General features: G+C 43.8%; 1 protein-coding gene across 1 annotated transcript in view; it reads right to left on the bottom strand.

The window, feature by feature from the left end:
• Positions 1 to 22,929, bottom strand: part of Sv2c (synaptic vesicle glycoprotein 2C) — a 213,623-nt gene extending 190,694 nt beyond the window's left edge. The window contains exon 1 of the mRNA XM_004651529.3: positions 22,829 to 22,929. The gene's annotated coding sequence lies outside the window, so the exon portion shown is untranslated. The remainder of the gene's footprint in view (positions 1 to 22,828) is intronic.
• Positions 22,930 to 23,153: the final 224 nt, after the last annotated feature.

Here is a 23,153-nt window from a genome sequence, read left to right on the forward strand (position 1 = left end):
AGGAAGGCATCCGTTATTCAGTCTAAGGTCATTCTTTCAGTATCTTCTGATTTACTCCTTTGGAATTGCCCTTACATCAATTGCAGTTGATAGGAAATTAAGCCTATCCCTGAACTCATGGATCCAACAGGCCTCCCGGCATTCACTCTCTCTGTTCTAAGTCTCTTCTGAAGACAATTCCCCTGCCCTACACGCACACACACACACACACACAGAGAGAGAGGGGGGGGGGGGAGGGAGAGAGAGAGAAACCCAGGCAAGGGACTTTCGTGGCTAACATCATCCGAGGGTGACCTCCCTCCCTTCCTGATTCTGTCCCTCTCTCCCCTTCCTCAGTTTTCAGCTTTCTCTTTCTTTTTCTTTTTTTTTTTTTGTACTTTTGACATAGTGAAACAGAGTCTTACAATGTAGCTCAGGCTGGCCTCAAAGTTGCCATGATTCTCCTGTCTCAGCCTTCGAAGTACTCAGATCCAAATTATGTTTTCAAATACATAAAACATGCTCTGCTGTAACACTTCTTAAATATAAGTGAATATTTATATTTATATATATCATTGTTATCATATTATATATATCATATTATCACAATATTTATATTTGTATTATATCAGATGCTTTTCTGTAAAGTAGAATCACCATGAATGCAACAAACACCAATGAAACAAATATAGGTCTCTTGTTAATCACTTAGTATATCACAGATAGGGTTGGCTACTTACCACTGGTGATATGACCTTTAGAACTTCTTTGTAAGATTTAAGACAAAGCCAAATATAATCTCTTTATTTAAAGTTGTTTCCAATAAAGGTGAAGGAGATAGACACAGAGAATACTCAACTCCTACCAAACCAGATATCCAGAGACACAGAGGCTCCCAAGACCTCGTCACTGAAGTAGACCTAAAACAGACCCAACATGGCTCAGGGAATTTGTGGAAGAGGGGGCAAAAAGACTATTAGAACCACATGTTGAGATACTATGCACAGAGGCATTGCCTCCTCCCCATAACTGATGGCTATCCTCACATTGCACCAACCACATTCCCCAACGAGGAGGGTCCCTGCAGAAGGGAGAGGACAGGGAGGAGGCTAATGATGGTACCAACATGACTATATACACACTGTGTACATAACTAATAAAAAATTGTTTTGGTCCCAGAAAATACAATGTTCATAGATGAAGCAATTCAGTTCTGAGCTCAAGCAACTAGAAGCTGATTTTTATTTAAGACAGAGGGAAATAGAACAAGACAGACATAGAGAACAAAAGAGAGAGAGAGAGACAGAGACAGAGAATGGGTGCACCAGGGTCTCCTGCCTCTGTAAACAAACTCCAGATGCATGTGTTTTGTACATCTGGCTTTCCATGGGTGCTGGGGCATGGAATGGAACCTGGGCTATAAGGCATTTCAAGCGAGTGCCTTTAACTACTGATCCATCTCTCCAGCCCCAAACTGATATTTCATTTTTACATAAATAGATTTATGGTGAGACACTGGGGAGTTGTACAACAGGCATGGCAATACTTTGTTTTTGCAGAGCTATTGTATGTATCACAGGTCTTTGGGAGAAGGACTGTGGACTGAGGGGCAGTGAGCCAGCTCTGAGCCTACCTAGGCTCAAGAGACAAGTGGTGAGAGCCCTCCAGAGAAACAGAACCAATATAGCGTGTGTGTGTGTGTGTGTGTGTGTGTGTGTGTATACATACATACATACATACATACATACACATACAGATGGTGGTGTTGATATAATATGAATTGATTATAATTAATTGTTTCACTCAATTACAGAGGCTGAGAAGCACAGACCAAGAAGAGTCAATACTCTAAATCAATCCACATATCAAACCAAAAGCAGAAGGCCACTGAGCTATCTCGAAGACAATCACAGAGACATACATCCCAGTCAGGTGAGTGCCATCCACATGAAGGAAAGCATTCTATTTTACTCAGCGTATGGATTCAAATGGTAATTGGATCCATAAATACCCTCACAAACACTGCCCCCGCCTAAAAAATATGTTTAACCAAATATCTGGGCTTCCTATGGCTACGCAAGTTGTCACATATGGTTAACCATCGCAAGGCATCATGGGTTTCTGCTCACTTTTCACAGACATCCAACTTCTCCATGCAACAACAAACAAACCTAAAGTGGGTAGCCCATTATTCCCAAAAGGATGAAAGGTCTAAGCACAGGTTGCAACAACTCTCCCAGCCAATCCATAGATTGTGGGTGAAACTAAACCATTTTTGCTCCAGGCAGCATGATGTGGCAGTAAATGTCTGTCCTATCCAATGTGATTTTTTTTTTTCATCAGCATAGGAAGAATATTTTAATTTTATTTTAAAGAAAGAGATAGTAAGAGAGAGAATTGACACACCAGGGCCTCAACCACTGAAATTGAACTCCAGATACTTGCACCACCTAGTGGGCGTGTGCAACCTCACACTTGCCTCATCTTTGTGTGTCTGGCTTACATGGGATCTGGAGAGTAGAATATAGGTCCTTAGGCTTCACAAGCAAGCCCCTTAACTGCTAAGCCATCTCTCCAGCCCCAAAGAAGAATTTTTGAAGGAAATGAAAGACTTTGTGGTATTGTGTTAGATAGGAAGTGGATGGATACTGGAATAAAGAAGGATCAGGTGGAATCCAGGGAAAAGGCAGAAGTTACCCAGTGCTGTATAAACATGCAATGCTTAGTCTCAGGATATGAATTATTGGGTATTCAGAAACACCCTTCAAAAAACCATTCCAATGTGTGCATCACAAACTCTGGCCTTAAAATCACCTAAAATTGAGGGATAGAATAGGCAAAGTTTCCTATATTCTTACAACTTGAAAGCAAGCAGAGAAGTAGCATGGATTTAATAAAGCCCATGGTTTTACAAAATAAAACCTATGCCATTAAATTTTAATTAACAATTTATCCTTTCAGATTATAAACACACAGCCTTTAATAACTAGGAGACATAAAGCTAGGCTATGATTAATTGATTTTCATCAACATCTTTGCTTTTAATGGAATTGGTTTCTACAAACTTGGATTTTATCACTTAACAGGTTTTAAAAATAATTAAACATATCTGTCATTCTATCTAGTTTCTAATGGTCTAATTATTTTTAGGGCTTTTATTCAACTGACAACAAAGATCAATGATTAATTTAAAAACATATTCATGACTTGAGGTACCTGGGCTTCCATGTTCTAATGAAATGAAAATTATTCTTTGATAACTTGTATATAGTTTTAAATGTCTCTTGACAATGCAAATTATTTTGCATACTTCCAAAATGTCTATAAACATTTGACTGAATAGTAAAAGCGATGAAGTAAATGTAATTAGATATAAGAATCATGAAGCCCATAAGATAAAAGTAAACACCTGTAATTATAAGTATTCAGTAAGTCCAACACAATGGAAAAAATAAATAGCATTCCTTAAAAAAAGATAATGCACCAAAGCTAAGAATAAACTAAAAAAAAATCTGTGTAGTCTATATCTCTTAAAATTGATTTGCTAATTACTGGGAGTCTGAACTGTACTAGATAAAATGATGCACACATCTACAAAAAGTTTCAGCTAATTAGAAGCAGAAGGCAGTATAAAATCTGATACAAAATAAAATTATAGGTTTAAAGAGATGGCTCAGTAGTTAAGACACTTGCCTAACAACCCAGTTTTAGTTACCCACTACCCATGTAAAGCCAGATGCACAAAGTGGTGCATGCATCTAGAGTTGGCTTTCAGTGGCTAGAGGCCCTGGCATGCACATTTACACACACACTCTCTCTCTCCTTGCAAATAAATAAATGAAAGTATTTTCTTTAAGAGAGAGCTGAAGAGATTGCTCAGTGTTTAAGGTACTTGCCTGCAAAGCCCAAGGACCTGGATTTAGTTCTCCAGTACCCACATAAAACTAGAATGCACAAGATGGCACATGTTTCTGGAGTTTGTTTGCAGAGGCTAGAGGCCTTGGTACATCCATATTCATTCATTCTCTTTCTCTCTCTCTCTGTGTGTATGTATTTTTCTGCTTGAAATGAAGATATAAAATATTTTAAATAGATGTCTTCTCTTTCCATTTCTATTCAACATTACACTGGAAGTCCTGGAGTGATAAAATAAAATCAAAAAATTAAAAAGCATGAAGACTGAAAGAGAAGAAACAAACTATCAATAATTTCTAAAAATATTATTGTGAACCTTAAAATCTCCTAAGGAAATCTATAGACGAAGGACCTACCAGAAGTAATAAATGTACTTATAAGGGTTGTAGGATACAAAGTCAATAAAAATTCAACTATACTTGTTTACCAATAACAAAAAGAAATGGAATTTTAAAATACTAGTCCTTTTTTCATAAATTACTTGTCAGTAGTTTTCAGTATCAATTCTTTCCAAGTGCATCTATAGATTCAATGCAATCCAATTAATAACTAGAAAACTATGTTGTAGACCTCAACTGATTTTACAATGCATGTGGAAAACAAAAGCCAAAATAATATTAAAGAGCAAAGTTGAAGAGCTTCTTCCACATGACTTCAAGTAGAATGAATTAACATCCTAGAAAAAATAGTCTTTCCAACAGATGATGCTAGAAGAATCAGATATTGACTTGCAAAAAAAAAAAAATAATGTACATACAGACTTAACAGTTCTATAAAATTAGCTCATATGGATCACAGCCACAGATGTAAAGCGCAAAGCTGTAAAACTTTTCAGTGACAGCCTGGGAGAAAATCTAAGTGATCTTGGATTTGACAATGACGTCATACATACAACACCAGAAGCATGACCCATGAAGGAAAAGATTGATAAACTGCACTTCATTTAAAATTAAAATGCTAGGTGTGACTTCCGTTTGTCTGTGAGGCGGGCAGAGACAGGGTGGAGATCAGAGGCTGAGCTTGGGATGTGCCATGGTGGTAGAGCTGTCTTAGAGGATCAAAAGAAACCAAGTATGGGCTGGAGAGATGGCTTAGTGGTTAAGCGCTTGCCTGTGAAGCCTAAGGACCCCGGTTCGAGGCTCGGTTCGCCAGGTCCCACGTTAGCCAGATGCACAAGGGGGCACACGCATCTGGAGTTCGTTTGCAGAGGCTGGAAGCCCTGGCACACCCATTCTCTCTCTCTCCCTCTATCTGTCTTTCTCTCTGTGTCTGTCGCTCTCAAATAAATAAATAAATAATTTAAAAAAAAAGAAACCAAGTATTTTCTGGTAGAACCAGTTCCTAATACCAAAGCAGAACCACAGGAGAACAAAGACTTATTCTCATCTGACTGTGACTGAACCCCAGGATTACCTGGGTGGGTGAGAGAGAAACCTTGAGACTTGAAGATACTGAAGGAATCTCTAGTGGCAGCATGCGCGGTATATCTCACGCCCAAGACTTCAGCACGGTAACGCGGTCAGGACGGGAAGATGGCCCTTAGCACTGTGAACGGTAAGTGATCTGCAGCCATACAGATCTGCAGTGCTCTGCTGTGAGCTGGGGTTTTGTTAAGTGCTCCTAATCCAGAGCGTGCATGAGTGACTGCTACGGGAGGGAACTGGGCGACTGACAAAGCCCATGTCCTGAAAACAGATGGGCTCCGTGCCATGGATCATATTTAAACATACGATCATTAAGTGACCTGCTCTTCTATTCTGCCAGACTCCTTCCTCTCTTCTTTGTATTCAACAGACCATTTAAAAAACATTAGCACAGAACACCCCAGGCTCTGTCTGTCCTTGGTGATTAAAGGCGCAGCAGCACAGGCGGCTCTAGTGGTTCTTCACTGTGGAAAGTTTAAGCAGAGGCTGGGAATATCTGCATCGTTGGGAAACATTTTAAAACTCTGATTTGGGGCTGGAGAGATGGCTTAGCAGTTAAGTGCTTGCCTGTGAAGCCTAAGGACCCCGGTTCGAGGCTCAGTTCCCCAGGACCCACGTTAGCCAGATGCACAAGGGGGCGCACGCATCTGGAATTCGTCTACAGTGGCTGGAAGCCCTGGCACGCCCATTTCTCTCTCTCTCTCTCTCTTTCAAATAAACAAAAATAAATTAACTTTAAAAAGTAGTTTTGTTATAAGCTTATGGACTCCTTGCCTCTCTTCTGGTTATCTAATTGGATTTATTAAAAGTAGCTAACTAGTTCATTAGGATATGCCTTTTTAATTTTAATAAGATGGCATAGAAAAACTTGATTATTTGAGGAAAATCAGAACAGTAAATATCACAGCCCTCACTAGTAACACTATGACTGGGCTGTCAAGTACACACTCCCGCCTTCAATAAAAAGCTAACAATTTTATATGGCTCGTCTAGAAACTTCTGTGAATCTTAATAGTTTTTTAAAAAAAATTTTCATGTGTGTATGTGTGTTATATGGTGGTATGTGTGGTATATGCACTTGTATGTGCCCTTGATGTGACATTCTCAGGTCTCCCCCACCCCCATGGGACTGGGGTTATGGGTACACATGGCTGTACCCAGGTTTTTCATGGTATCTGGAGATTTGAAATCAGGCAGTCTCAGGTCCCCTCAAACCCTCATGCTTGATCATGAAACAAACTTGACCACTGAGCTTACTAGCCCTGATCTTAGTATTTTAGTAAAAGGTTTTTGTTGTTGTTGTTAGTCTACGGATAATACATGGTGCTATGTAAAAGTCAATTAAGAGCACTAAAAAGCAACTATATGTTTGGTAAATGATTGATATTTAAAATATATAAAAACTCATAAAATTAAACAATATGAACCTACCCTGATTGAAAAAAAAATGGGCAAAATCTCTAGACAGACACTACACAAAGAAGATACACACAGAGAAAATACAAATAAAAACATTCTGTCCCATGGATGGGTGCTCTTTAGAGAAATGTGTTTAGTTTGGTTACATTGAATTCAGCTCTACCCCTTATAACATGTGCATTGCTATTATACACACTTCAATAAAAAGGCTTAATCATACATACATACATACATACACACATATATATATATGTATAAATAAATGAAATTTAAAATATTTTAAGCCCCTATATGTCCCAGCTTAGTAGTTACAAAGATCCCAATGCTTGGGCCTCTCCCCACAAAATTAAGAGCCTCAGAGTCTAGCTTTGGCCCCTCCTCTCAAGGTTTAAGAGCCTCGGAGTCCAGCAGGAAGACACGCAAGGCGACCGTGATGACATGATGTGAGCAGTGATGTCACAGCACAGATGCAGGAGGTGGAGAAAGAGCCAGCTGGGTTTTAAGTGGGGACTTGAAGGCTTTTTCCCAGATGTTTGTATACACGCTGGGAGTGCAGGGAGGATCGCTAAGATGAAGGACGCTGTAGGCACCTGAGAAAAGAAGATGAAAAATTGCCAAACCTCCACGCTTATCTAAATACAGTCACAGTAGAATGAAAAGTCTCCCTAAAAGCAGAGTTTTTTTGTTGTTGTTGTTCATTTTTTTTAATTTATTTGAGAGTGACAGACGCAGAGAGAAAGACAGATAGAGGGAGAGAGAGAGAATGGGCGCACCAGGGCCTCCAGCCTCTGCAAACGAACTCCAGACGCGTGTGCCCCCCTTGTGCATCTGGCTAACGTGGGACCTGGGGAACCGAGCCTCGAACCGGGGTCCTTAGGCTTCACAGGCAAGCGCTTAACCGCTAAGCCATCTCTCCAGCCCAAAAGCAGAGTTTTAATACAGGCTCTTGACAGCTGTTGGGCACATAAGATTTATTGATGGGGGAAGGGCGAAAGTTAGGTCTCAACTCTAACAACCCCGGTCAGCCATGAGCAGTCTTTGCCCTAGGGACATTGTTTTGTGTGTTCACAGGCATGTTCTTTTCTGTTCAAAATGAAAATACAGAAACATATTCTGAGAGGCCCAGCATGAGAGGATTCTGTCATTGTGGGGAAATACAGCATGTACTTACACGGACTAAGCGATGATGTCGCTGGGTGACATGGTTTTCTCTGACTACCACCATATACACAATCTTTCGTTGACTGGTGTTCCATCACGTGGCACACAGGCGTGAGGACCAATAATTTATACCCCACATTTAGATGAACATAACTATATTATTGCTTTAAAAGTGTTCATGAGAAAAACTAGTATGGTTTTTATCCCATAATTCTTTTAAAAAATATTTTTATTGGGCTGGAGAGATGGCTCAGCCGTTCAGGCGTTTGTCTGCAAGGCCATAGGATCCCCGTTTGATTCTCCAAGATGCACGTAAGCCAGATGCACAAGGGGGCACACGTGTCTGGAGTTTGTTTGCAGTGGCTGAAGGCTCTGGTATGACCATTCTCTCTCTCTCTCTCTCTCTCTCTCTCTCTCTCTCTCTCTCTCTCTCCTTGTCTCTTACTTGCTCTCTCAAAATGGATAAATAAAAAAAAATAATCAAAAAATATTTTTATTTATTTATTTGCAAGAAGAGAGGGAGAGAGAGAGAGAATGGGTGTGCTAGGGCCTGCAGCTGCTGCAAATGAACTCCAGATGCATTCGCCACTTTGTGCTGCGTCTGGCTTTATGTGGGTATTGGGGAATTGAACCCAGGTTATTAGGCTTTGCAGGCAAGTACCCCAACCATCCATCCATCTCTCCAGCCCCCATAAGTCTTTAATGTTTAGACATATTTGAAAAACAGCATTAAATATAATTATCACTTTTGTTGAGGCCTTAATTATGAAAGCAATATGTTGTTCATGAAACAAACTCAGGAATGTGTAGTGGGCCGGGTTGGTGGCGGTGAGATACTTGCCCCACAAGCGTGGGGATCTGAGTTTGGCTTGCCAGCACCCACGCCCAGAAGGCCAGGTATGACTGTGTATGCCTGCAATCCCAGCACTGGAAAGATGGAGACAGAAGGCCACCTGGGGGCGCTGGCTACCTAGTACACCTGAATGCGTGAGATCCAGGTTCAACAAGAGACCCTGCCTCAAAAAAAAAGAAGAAGAAGTTGACATGGAATTGAGGAAAAAAGCCAACTTTGATGGCTAGATTCCACCTGCACATGCATGTGCACCTGTGCACACACATGTATACCAAACACACAAACATCTACACACATACGCTGCACCTACACACACTTGCACATCAAATATATAAAGTGAAAAGAGTGAGATTCTTTCCAACTTACTCCCCAAAGATTCCAATTTGGTCTTTGTTCTTCCAGATTTTTAAATGTGGCTCAAGCCGGGTGTGGTGGTGCACATGTTTAGTCCTATCACTCGGGAAGCAGAGGTAGGTGGATCACTGTGAGTTCGAGGCTACTCTGAGACTACATAGTGAATTCCAGGTCAGCCTGAGCCAGAGTGAGACCCTACTTTGAAAAACCAAAAAATAAAAAAGGCTCAAGTTTTTTCTTTAATAGAGGCATAGTCTGGTAAGAAAGAAAGAAAGGAAGGAAGGAAGGAAGGAAGGAAGGAAGGAAGGAAGGAAGGAAGGAAGGAAGGAAGGAAGGAAGGAAGGAAGGAAGGAAAGAAAGGAAGGAAGAAGGGAGGGAGGTAGGGAAGAAGGAAAGAAAGGGATAAAAGGAGAAGAAAGTTGCCAGTCTGGGGTCTGAAGAGATGGCTCAGTGGATAAAGCACTTGCCATGCAAGCTTTAGGACTGGTCTTCTGATCCTTAGCACCCATGTAAACCGATGCAGTAGCTCATGTCTGCAGTCCCAGAGTGCCCATGGTGACATGGGTGGATGAGATAGGAGAATCCAGCTAGCCTGGCCAATGCGGCATTGAACATCGATGAGACCTTGCCGTAAACAAAGCAGAAGATGAAGGCTGACGCCCATTGGTATCCTCCAATAACCACACACACATGCCCACACTCACACCACACACCCACACACCCCACATACAGTTGATAAATTTTTAATGATAACATACCTCAAAAATGTGTCCATGTTAATGCAAGTGGGCTCCCCTGTCTAGGGTTTCAGTATTTGGATGATCTGATTGATCTAATGAGCCTCTAATGGACATTGAGGTCATTTCCAATTTTTTTAGTGCTGTAAATAGTGCATTGGACTTCCTGTGCCAAATTCTAATGCTCATCTCAGTACTGTACGCCTCCGAGCATGCCCAGAAAGGAGAGATAAGAAGTCTCCTAGGAACAAGCTCATCCAAACTGAAAGGAATTTTGAGTCCCAATCTCAATAGTTCTAAGACAGCAGGCCTGCATTAGAAGGGACAATTGATTATGAGTACAGAATACTTTATTTATTTATTTATTTATTTATTTATTTATTTTTGAGGCTGGGTTTCATTCTAGCCCAGATTGACCTGGAACTCACTCTGTAGTCTCAGGCTGGCCTCAAACTCATGGTTGTTCTCCTATTTCCGCCTCCTGAGTGCAGGGATTAAAGGTGTGCACTCATCTGAAACCTTTGATGTAGCCAACAGGAACCCCAAAGCTATAGATTAAAATTGGATAGTTCAAACTTAAAATCATTATATTTAAGGCACTTCTGTGTTCAAGGCAGCCAGTGATGTGTCTAATGTTCACTAACTGGAGCATGCAATCATGTGTAGAAAACATGACAAGGCATGAATGATGCCATGGATTAATTAGAACGTCACTTGGATGCAAACCTACATAAGCAAAGAAATGAAATAAAGAAACATGGCAGGCTTAGAACCGCAAAAGTGCCATTCAAATGAGCATACTTGGAGCTGTGGATCTAGCTCAGTGTTAGAGTGCATGAACAAAGCCCCAGGTACTATAAAAAGAAAGATAGACGGGCTGGAGAGATGGCTTAGCGGGTAAGCGCTTGCCTATGAAGCCTAAGGACCCTGGTTCGAGGCTCGGCTCCCCAGGTCCCACATTAGCCAGATGCACAAGGGGGCGCACGCGTCTGGAGTTCGTTTGCAGAGGCTGGAAGCCCTGGCGCGCCCATTCTCTCTCTCTCCCTCTATCTGTCTTTCTCTCTGTGTCTGTCGCTCTCAAATAAATAAATAAATAAAATAAAAATTTTAAAAAGTAAAAAAAAAAAAGAAAGACAAAGGCAGAGATAGAGAAAGAGAGAAAGAGAGATAAACCTTAAAAGCGGCTAGGCAGAATTTGAATTGGTCAAGTAGGTCACTTTCTCTACCCACTGCCCAAGCCATGCTGTCCCTTGCTGCAGAGGATCCCATGCTGTGTGACCCTGTTGAATAATTTAAAGAACAAAACACCCTAGCTTCTCCTCTTAGGATAATTTCAACCCCCCCCCCAAATAACTATTTTGTGTGAACTTTGAGATGTTGAAAGGTGAGTATTGGAGGAGACAGCATCTACCAAGCAGGCTGCAGGTGTCCTGGTGAGCCTCTAAAGGTAGACCTAGGACCTCAGGCTCCACCTGGGTGATCCCATGATTCCACTGATCCTGGAAGCAGTGATGGGGGCGGAGCCACTGATGTCACCCAAGAAGTCACGTAAGGAGACCTTGTGGCAGCATCTCATGATGCTCATTCAAGGTTCTAATGGTTGGAACCAGCTAAAGGCAGGTGTGGTGTCAGGTAAAAACACTGGCTTTAGGTGTCCAGTGATTTGGTTTAGTTGATGGCAAGCCATGTGACGGGGGAAAAAAATAGCACAAGATCTCTGAGCAATGAGAGACCTGGGTCAGCATGAAAACCAGATATGTCCATGCAGTCTTGTCGGGGAGCATTATCTGTAGACACAGATGCATGGTCTACCAGGATGACCTTCAGGATTAGTAGGGCCTAGGGCCAAAGGAAAACACAGGGCCCCTTGTTCCAAGAATTTCAAGAGGTGGCTACAGTGCACCGTCAAGCACAGGACCCTGGTAAATTTGAGGTCCTGTGTGACTGCAGTCAGCTATGTGCAATTGCATCCTGCAGGTCACATGTGGCTGGAAATAGCTATGAGTGTAACCCAGCACAAAAGTCATAAAATTAGTTAAGATGCGGGAGTTCTTGGGCTGGAGGATTAGCTTAGCAGTTAAGGCATTTGCCTGCAAAGCCAAAGGACACAGGTTCAGATCCCCAGTACTGACGTTAGCCAGATGCACAAGGGGGCACACATGTCTGGAATTCGTTTGCAGTGGCTGGAGGCCCTGTTGCACCCATTCTCTCCCTATCTCTCTCTCTCTCTCCTCTCTCTGTCAAATAAAGAAATAAATAAAAATAAAATATTATTAGAAAAAAATGTGGGAGTTCTTTTGAAACTGGACCAGTGCTTTCTGAGCATGAGTGTGGTAGGTGATAGGGTCACTTGTATTGCCAGAAGGTTGGGCATGCCTAGCAGGCTGGCAGATTGTGGACTGGGTCCTGAGTACTACCACTACAGGAATCGGTTCTTGAAGAAGAGGACCTTAGTAATTACATAGCTGAATCCTCTGGAGTCTGAGGAAAGATTTGACTGCTTTGGGAATGCATTACAGAAAGGAGGAAGGAAGGTTTCACATAGTAAATATAATCCTCTCCTTGGACAAGTGACATGGAGAGAAAAGACATTATTTTTGCAACTTTTTAAAGTATATATATATATTTTAATTTTTTTTTTATTTGAGAGCAACAGACGCAGAGAGAAAGACAGGTAGAGGGAGAGAGAGAATGGGCGCGCCAGGGCTTCCAGCCTCTGCAAACGAACTCCAGACGCGTGCGCCCCTTGTGCATCTGGCTAATGTGGGACGTGGGGAACCGAGCCTCGAACCGGGGTCCTTAGGCTTCACAGGCAAGCGCTTAACCGCTAAGCCATCTCTCCAGCCCTTAAAGTATATTTTTAGTTATCATTCAAAGTAGAAAAGACAACTGCTACGGCGATGGAAATGGCTTAAAGAGTAAGAGCACTTGCTGTGTCAGCATGAGAGCCTGAAAGGACCCAAGATGGCCTGAGTTTGATCCCCAGTACCCACAGAAAAATATGGGCATGCCCCCCGCATGCCCGTCACTCCAGTCCTGTGAAGAGTGGAGAGGGGATAAATTGCAGGGCTTACTGTTTAGCCAGTCTGACAAAAATGTCAGCACTAGATCAGTGGGTGACCCAGTGTCAGGGAAACAAGCAGAAGGGTGGCAGATGAGGGCATGTCATGCTCTTCTCTTGCCTCTGTAAGCATGTACATGTGGTATGCACATCTGCACACAAATGTACACACCTCACACCGCACAGACTTCACGTGCACACACAAAAAAAATAAAATCAAGGAGCTGGAGAGATTGCTTAGTGGTTAAGGCTCTTGCCTGCAAAGCCTAACTGAGGAATTTGATTCCCCAGTTCCCACGTAAAGTGGCACATGCATCTGGAGTTTGTTTGCAGCAGCTGGAGACTCTGGCACACCTATTCTCTCTGTCTCTCTTCTTTCTATCTCTGTCTGCTTGCAAATAAGTAAATATATAATATCTTTCAAAAACTTAAAATAAAATAAAGACATCTTTTAAACTATAGTTCTTTCCCCACAAGTAACATGTTAGTAGTTTCTTAAATATTTCCCCTTTAATTTTCACACAAAATCCTAATAAGTGACACTGAAAATCATCTTTTGGTAAAGTTCTTTCCTTGCAAGCATGAAGATCTTAGTTTAATCCCCAAAACCCATGTAAAAATGCCAAGCATGGTGATATATGCTTGCAATTCCAGTTATGGGGCCTCAGAGACCAGAGGATCCCTGGTGAGGAGGGGAGGGAATGTCACCAGCCAGTCACTGTAGTCTAATGGGTGAGTTTCATGCCAGTGAGAGACCCTGTCTCAAAAACTGTGGATGGTATTCCTGTGGAATGAAACCTAATGTCCTCTGGCCTCCACATAAACACACATGAACATACACACATACACTATACACATGCATAAAAAAATCATCTTTTCACAGACGCCAAGGACCAATGAGCTTAAGAAACTTGTCTATAGTTATAGTATTTTTCTCTCATGGGTCACTCATTGATCATGTTAAAATATTTATTGTGTTCCAGATACTATTTTAAACATATACCAAGGACCACACACCAAGGCAAAACAACAGCCTATCCCTAACCATCTTTTACCTCCTAGAGTTTAGTGAGGAGTAACTAGCATCAACAAAAGCATTTCACTTCAGGCTGGAGAGATGACCTAGCAGTTAAAGGCACTTGCTTGCAAAGCCTGACAGCCTGGGTTCAATTCCCCAGTACCCACATAAAGCCAGATGCACAAAGCAGCACAAGCATCTGGAGTTTATTTGTAGTGGCAGAAGGCCCTGGCATGCTTATTCTTTCTTTTTCTCTCCCTCTTTTTTTGGAAATATGTATGTATATACATATATATTAATTTATGAATTTTATGAATATATATGAATTTCATTTCTATTTTTAGAAAAAGAAATTGCAAATTTAATAAGCCTTATAAACAAGGTTGTAATATTTAGCAAATAAAAATATAGGATGCCTAGATAAATTTCATATAAAGAACCCGCAATTTTCATAGTATAAATCCATCTGCTATAGTTGAATGTTGGTGTCTCCCCAGATTTATAAGTTGGAACTTAATTCCCAAAGTGGCAGTATGAACAGTTTGGGCCTTCTGGGAAGTGCCAAGGGCATGAGGCCTCTACTCTCTTGAATGGGACGTATGCCTTATGAAAGAAGTCCCTTCTGCCATATGAAAATTTCTGGTGAGAAATAGATCTTCAAAAGCCACTATATTTACCAGCCCCTTGACCTTGGACTTCCCGACCTTCCAGAACTATGAGCAATCAACTTCTATTGTTTGTGAATTCCTCACTCTGAAGTATCTTAGTACTGAATCCTGAAAGGACTGAGACAATGCCCTGTGTAGTGCTTGGGGCACATTTACACTAGAAATGCTTAGAGGCCCATCACACTGAAATTTACCTGAGTGTTCTTTATTTTCTTGAATAATTTTATTTATAAGGAAATACACATGGTCCTAAGAAAACTTTTTTTTGACACAGGGTCTCATGTAGCCTCCGATGGCCTGCAACTCCCTATGTAGCTGAACTTTGATCCTCCTGACTCCATCTCCCAAGTACGGGGACAGGCATGTTCCACCCCTCTACCCACAAAGCCACATGTGCAGCTCTAACAGAGGAAGCTAGGCTGAGATCTAAGGAATCTGAAGCATGGATCTAGTGGAGGTGGTCGGACCTATGATATAGTGATGGTATATGCAAGTGGCTTGGGGATTATGAAAAATGAGGCCGTATGGTCAGGCCACATCCAGGACTTTGATGCCATGCTAAAATTTTCAGGGTTTATCACACTAGAGTGACCATATATATGTATATATGTATATATGTATATATGTGTGTGTATATATATGTGAATATATATATGTGAATACATACATACATACATACATATATATATATATATATATATATATATATATATATATATATATATACACATACCATCTCTCCAGCCTGAACATATATATATATGTTCAGGCTGGAGAGATGGCTTAGTCAGTTAAATTGCTTCTCTGTGAAGCCTAAGGACTCATGTTCAACTCTCCAGGTCCCATGTAAGCCAGATGCACAGTGACACAAGCGCACTCTGTCTCAATATACACAAGGGGGTACAACCGTCTGGAGTTCAATTGCAGAGGCTGGAGGCCCTGGTGTGTCAATCCTCTCCCTCATAAAAAATCCCAATCTGTTGGACTTGCTTCAAAAACATATTTTTTTCTGCTTATATCCTTCCACTTTTTGAGGCTTGCTCTCTGACTGTTGACCTACCCCACTTGTTCCTTCTGTAACTTTTCCCCAGGAGTTCCTCATCTTTAAACATGACTTTGCCAGCTAGAATGTGATTCTTCTGAAGGCATCCAATGCATATTCAATAAATATTCAAGAGAAACAACAGCATTTAGCAAGTCTTCATGGTATAAGCCCTGCTGTGCAGTGCAGTATGAGTCCAAGTGATCATTCAGGTATGGTCCTCAATGCTAACCCATGACCTGCTTGGAAGTGCTTGATAAATGCATGAGCCCAGGCATGATACCCATTCAAGAGAGTAGAGGCCACGTGCCCTTGTCACTTCCCAGAGGCTCAAACTGTTAATACTACCACTTTGGGAATGTCTAGAGCAGGCTCAGAAATCTCTATGTGAACAGTTCCCCAGAGAAGTATGATACACATGATTATTTCAGAACCACTGGTCCAGTTGACTGTTCTAGGACTCATAGGATTTTCAAATAGTAGCAAATGATAAAGGATAACACTTGGTCTCATTTGTTGCAGACCTTGCTGGACATTTAACTTGTTGGGAGGCTACAAGGTTGTCAGAAGGCTGAAATCCATCATTACAGTATCTGATCTTAATCAATTCTATTACATACTATCTGTTGTATGTGGGGGGGGGCATAGCAAGTGTAGTGGGCATACAGCATTCAATAGGAAAGAGGGAGGGCTAACCAACACTAAAGATGTTATAAAAAGCCAGAGGGAAACCCCAGTTCTTTGTTCCCCAACTAAAAATATAATTAAGAACAAAAAAGTGAGCTCAACATTGGGTAGAAGCTTGGTGTGGGGGATGGATAATGCTGTTCTCAGAAGTCATAGGTTGTTACAGGAAAAATATTCCCCCTAGTCCTGTGGGAGGAGATACTTCCCATGAGTTATTGATCAGAGAAGGTTCTGAGGCTCCCAAAACAATGCAAGGCATTTTGGGCCACCAGAGCTAGATGATCAGATCCTTTGCTGAGGATACCACAAGCATCAGTTGCAGGACATTGAAAACTCAAGTGGGAATGAAGCTGAAAGCCTCCTCCCTCCTGGCTCCCAGTCATACTGCTGCAGAGGATTATGCACCCTGCTGGGGGAGGAAAGTGATCCACAGGCTTATCCAGTATGGTTCCACTCTGTGTGTTACACAACCAACTAGCCAGGAAAGAGGAGGTGCTCCCTGGCTGCAACACTGGCCTAACTGTTATGGGAGCAACTAACTTTGCTCTGGTTGGATCTGAGGTCCATACTATGGGAGAGAATTCATCCCTGTTTCTAAAAACCTATGGCTAGGGAGGTAATAGACCCTAGGAGCAAAACCACTATTATTAGTTGAATAAAAGGATATAATTACCCTCTAATATTTATATTATGTTTATATCCAAATATTAGTGCTACTCTCATCTTTGGTTGGGGAAGATTCTTTTCACAGATGAAGGTGACACTGGGCCACACAAAAGTCATCAAAGTGCTAAGAAAAAGTGATGGTTGGTTGCTCAGGACATCCATCATCTTCAGCCCTTATTCCGAGGTTCAGAGAACACTGTGGAAGGAGGGGTAGAAAAAAAGTGTAAGAACCAAGGATGTGTAGGAGTGCTTTGAAAGGCTGTCTTTTGAACATGAGGTGACTGTTGTATTCGTGACCATGGCAACCTGCACAAGACTTGCACAATACTGGACCTATCAACATTTCATTATGAATGGCAGAGGTGGGAAAAGAGAAAGAAAGAAAGAAAGAAAGAAAGAAAGAAAGAAAGAAAGAAAGAAAGAAAGAAAGAAAGAAAGAAAGAAAGAAAGAAAGAGAGAGAGAGAGAAAGAGAGGGAGAGGGAGAGGGAAGGAGAGAAGGAAGAAAGAAAGGAAGGAGAAAAGAAAGATATTAAAAGAGTGACTAGCTGGAATGAACAAGGGATTTAGTGAAAGGGAGACAAGAGAAAGGAGGCAAAAAAGGTAATAGGAGGAGACTATAATCAAAATAAATTTTGTACATGTATGAAAATGGTCAATAGGAATGGCTTGAAAAAGATGCCTTGCCAAATTGATCTGTTTTACTGAACTGTGATTTTTCAAATTTGGTGTTTTAAAGTGTGTATGTACGGGCGTGCATGAGTGTTCACTTGCATACGTATGTTTGTGGGTATGCACGCACGTGTGTGCAGATGCACATACACGGCAGTGCACGTGTGGAAGCTAAAGGCTCATGTCTGTGTCTTTGTCAATCGCTCTCTTCCTCATTCTTTGACACATGTTCTCGCGCTGAATCTAGAACTCACCAATTTGGCCTAAGCTAGCTAGCCAGCTAGTCCCAGAGATCCACCTGTTGACACCTCCCCAATGCTTGGAATGCAGAGGATGCCACCATGCCCAGTTTTTAAATATATGCTGGGGATCCAAATTCAGATCCTCATATTTGCATAGCAGGCACTTTGCCAACTTAGCCATCTCCCCAGGCCTTTAAAGTTGTTTTAATTTACGGACCCTAAAACGAAAGTTTCAAGTTTTGAAAATTGTTTAATTTGCAACTACACTGTTCATACTCCTAATAGTATGCCACAAGATTAATAGACCATTTTTACTTTACAGAACAGAGCCTATAGCTCCACATAAATTTTCAACAAGTTAATAAAAATATTTCTTAGATTACATGTATAAACAAAATTCAAATTTAAAATATAACTCATCACATCTTTTTGTACTTCCTAGAGTAAATGAATATTCATACTAGAAAGGACCAAGCCATTCCATTCACCCCAGTCCATGCATTTCAACTTGTTCCATTCCTCTCAACAGATGAAACTATCATGATCTGAGTCTGGCTGTAATTGTGAAGTGAGCCTTCATATAAAACCTAAGTGGTAGGACTGGATTCAGTAAAGTGCTTACTGTATAAGCAGGAGGAGCTGAGTTAGGATCCCCAGCACCCACTTAATAGCTACGCCTGGTGGTATGCAGCTGTACCCTCAGACAACACCTGGTAAGCAGAAGCAGGAGGATCCCTGAGCCTTGCTTGTTACCTTTCCATGGTAATCAGCCAGCTCCAAGTTCAGAGAGAGACCATCTCAAAAAGTAAGGTGGTGGAAAGACTGTCAGAGCCACAAGTTGGGATATTTTGTAGAGACATTGCCTCTCCCTCCCCCTATTACAATACATGACCCATAATCCCCATGGAGTTGACTTGCACCCCCAACGAGGAAGGCCTCTTCAGAAAAGGGGCAGGGAAGAGGGAAAGGATGGTACCAACATGTGATGTTTACATACAAAATATGTCCATAGCTAATAATAAAAATAAGCTAAAAATTAATAGCAAGCACTATCAATAAGCGTATCATCTATAAATGTCAATAAAAACACCAGAAATTTACTGATCTAGACTTGGGGGGAAAAAAGGTGGGTGGGGGGAAAGGTGGATGTATACCTTTAGAGGCAATACCAATATGTCTTTGGACTTCGGGAACTACAGGGCTCAGGGGACCATTTTTCTCAGATGAGGACATTTGTTTGACATGGAGAGGTATCAGGTCTTGAGAGTTTATTTATTTTAAACAATAGGAGGTTTTTGAGATATCAGAACTGAAATTGTCACTTTATTAAATATAATCTTCATTAAGATTTTTTTTTTTAAATGAAGGTGGAAGCTGGGCGTGATGGCGCACGCCTTTAATCCCAGCACTCGGGAGGCAGAGGTAGGAGGATCGCCGTGAGTTCGAGGCCAGCCTGAGACTACATAGTGAATTCCAGGTTAGCCTGAGCTAGAGTGAGACTCTACCTTGAAAAAAAAAAAATTTAAGATGGAGAGCAACTGAGGAAGACCCTGGATATCAACCTCTGGTCTCTCTACATGCACGCACACACATACACACACACAAACACATACACACTACACACACGTGCACACAAAAAAAAATAACCCTAGACGATACCATTATATACCACTAAGACATTTTCAGCAGGAAGTAAAATAGTAATTCTATTCCATTGTTCTCAGCTGTCTCAAAGAAAGGAGCTTCTAACTCCGCCTGCTGCAACATTTCACAGTGGTTGTTCAACTGTGAAGAGATTAAAAGAAAATGGCAAAGCAAATCCAGAGACAGTGTACGATGTTGAATCAAAAATGTGTACAGCTGGGTGGCAGCCTCTACCAGGCTTACAAACAGACCTAATCTAAATGGTAAGTTTGCGCTAAAATAGACAAAGGTATGCATGTTGAGAATTTGTGTCGGGAGGGCAGAAACCTCAGCAGCAGGAAACACACTGGAGGGCCTTAGCTTTCCCCCTGACATGCCTGCATAAAACCTAAAGGGCGTTTCCACTTTCACTATGCTCAGAGATCTGCCTTAAAGGTGAATGATGCAAATGAGATGGCTAAAGCAAACCAGATGTTTTTGTTCACAGAACATGTCATCAACACATTAGTTCAGAGTAAGAGCCAATATTCTTAATGTCTATAAGAAGTGAATTTTCTCATCCCTGCATCATGAACGCATTACACATTACGACACCTTTTTCTGGTAAACTCCTTGAAGCTGGAAACCGCAATCTTGTCTCTGTAACATCTTCCACGCTTAGGGAATATGATAGGGCTAATAATAAGATGAATTTTTACTTGAAACCTTAGGCCAGCCTGTTGCTCAAACCAGAGAAGCGATTTTTCACTGTCAGTAGTTTACAATAAATAGATTTCTCTACTATATCACCAAAAATATTCCAATGTCATTCAGATTACTCCCCCGACCCTTATCCAGACAGAAGCTAGTGGCTTTTCTTTGCTATAAGAGTGATAGGAAAAGTCTACTGTCTTCATTTGTTGACAACCAAGGCCAATATCTCATTAAATGAATAATATTGGGCAAGTCTGCATTAATAATAATAATAATAATTAATAATAATAATAAATATTGTTTTCCTTTTCCCAGAAAGGACTGTTTCACATTTTCCATTCGTAGAGAACTTATACTTTCAAGACGCAGAAGATAGATTTCTTTTGTTCTGGACACAATTCTGTAAGCAAATGAGGGCTGGTATGAGTTGCGATCCCTGCCCCCCTATTTCTCAAGTGTGGGGGATGAACAGCAGCAGTAAGACACCAAGGTGGCCTAACAGGACATTCAGAGAAAAACCACGCAAGAATCTTTGTCTCTCGCTCCCCTTTTCCCCCCTTTCTCCCTTACCATCTATCCCAACCACTCAGGCACTCCCTCCTTCAGACACACACACACACACACACACACACACACACACACACACGCTGCGGATGTGTGTTCATTCAGCAAAACCAATGGAAAAGCCTTTGCTACAGAATTTCCAAGTGAGATTAGATTTAAAAAAAAAATTTCCAAGAGGGAATGCAGTAGTGTTTTCAGCACATATTTTGTATGTAGTAAGAGAATGCACCGGCGTCTTTGGTAAGCTCTCCTCAAACCCCACGTAGACATCCGGCTCTCTGCCAAAACCCAGGAGGACCCGGGAAAGGCACGGATTGGCACCACGGAACCTCTGGAGGCTCAGCCGACGCTGTCACTTGTAAACTTGCTGCGGGCGAACACTAGTGGCCAGGGAAGAGAGGGGGAACTCTTATCCAAAAGAGATCCACGACTGTGGCTTCTTCGGGATTAAGACCGAGTTAAACTGAAACTACTTTCACCCGCGGTCAGTCGGCTGGGCACAAAAGGGAGCGCAAGCCCGGCGAGAGCGTCTGCGCCTCCTGGTTTGGTGACTTAGGAGGACGCCTGGTCTCAGGGTCCCTTGGGGAGCCCCGGTGGCTGCGCCTGCCTCCCCAGTAATGCGGCGCACTGCAGAGCCCGGTTCCTGCGGGGCTTCCCCGGCGTGCCGCATCCCCCATCCGCATCCGCAGCCCGCCCCTCCCCAGGTCCCCCGGAGCCGCGGTGGTGCACGCCGGGCGCGTCGCGGGACATCCATCACCCGGGAGCCTTTGACGCAGGCAGGCGCGCTCCCAGGGACCCGGACGCTCCGGCTCCGCCCGGCCCGCCCCACGCCCGTCTGCATTCGCATCACTCCCACACGCAGAGGGTGACGCGCGCTCCCCACCCCACCCCCCAAGCCCCCGCCCGCGCCGTCCAGGCGGCACCTCCGGGCGCCGGTGACTCAGCTCCTCCCCCTCCGCCCCCGCGCGTGGCGACAGAGGTTCCCGCACGCCCACGCGAAGGCCCGGGATTCAGCATCGGCTGCCGGGTGCCCGCTGCCCCGAGACATACTGAGCTCGATATTCCGCAGTCCTCCCGGGCCTGGCGACGGGGGGGGGGGGGGTCCCCCGCGACGCGCGGGACAAAGTGTGCCCAGTCCTACTGCCCAGGCGTGGCGCGGGGGGGGGGGGAGAAGGAAGGGGAAGACAGCCCAGCCAGGAACGGTACCAGACAGGCTGACTTAGTGCCCTACTCCCCCCCATCGCTTTCCTTAGCCCGGTATTTTATGGGCAGGGGGCGGTCAGTGACCCTCCAATCCTCGAACTCTCATAGTTTGCAGCAGCTCCCGGCGCACAGTGGGCGCCCAAATGGGCTTCTGCTGAATGGAAGCGCACTGTGTTCGAGCGCAGCTCCGACACCCAGCCCCAGCCCCACGGGGGGGGGGGTCCCAGCACCCTCACCCGGTTCCTGTTCCCCACTCCAGGCTACGGGGAATTGGAGAAAGACTTCCAAAAATCCACTGGGTTTCTGCTTAGCTTTCCGCAGCACGACTGCGCCTTCCTCCCCTCTCCCACCACCACCACCTGCACGTTTGCCCAGGGATCCCCGCTGAGAAGTTGCGCCCCAAGGATGCGGCGGAGACACCGGTCGGATGCCCAGCGGGAGCTCCCCGCGGCTTACACGGAATCCGCCTCCCTTTGCCCGCCAAAGCCCGCGAGTCAGGGAGCGTGGAGATCCCTGTAGATGCCTTCTCTGGCTCACCCACCTCTCGGGGAAGCCCAAACAAAGTGCATCCGCGTCCCCCGATCTGCCCCCAGAGTACCTGGGGGGGGGGTCACTCTGCTTTACCCCGATTTTCCCAGACGCACTCCAACCATGGTGCCCTGTAGGCAGCTGCCGCCTCTTTCCTAGGGCCAGACCCGGCAAAGTTGGTTTGCTGTCTTGCAAGGTTTGTAAAAAGTTCCCCAGAGCTGCAGCACCGCTTGGTCTCTGGGACCGGAAAGGAAAACCGGGCGCGAGCTCTCACCACCGCGTACAGGACCCCCGCCTCACCTCTCCGGTCGCCAGGGAGCACCCCCGAGCCCCCCCGAGGGCAGTCACTGCAGCTGCTGCCGCGCGGGCGCCCCTCCGGCTCGCTTCCCGGGGCCGCCTCCGTCTGCCACTCTCTCCCGCAGCGCGCGGAACGGTGGCTCCTTCGAGCGTGTCGGCGGCGAGAGGAGGGGCGGGAAAGTGGCTGGGGCTGGCACGCTGCGGTCCTCCTCTGCCCGTCTCCTCCCCCGCGGAGCTGCAGTGCCGGGCGGCGGCGTGGCGAGAGTACCAGCGAGGCGCAGGGAGGGGAGTCACGGCGCGCGGGGGAGGAGGGCGCCGCGCACAACCC

Source organism: Jaculus jaculus, chromosome 14 (genome assembly GCF_020740685.1).
Source record: "Jaculus jaculus isolate mJacJac1 chromosome 14, mJacJac1.mat.Y.cur, whole genome shotgun sequence".
NCBI classification, from domain to species: domain Eukaryota; kingdom Metazoa; phylum Chordata; class Mammalia; order Rodentia; family Dipodidae; genus Jaculus; species Jaculus jaculus.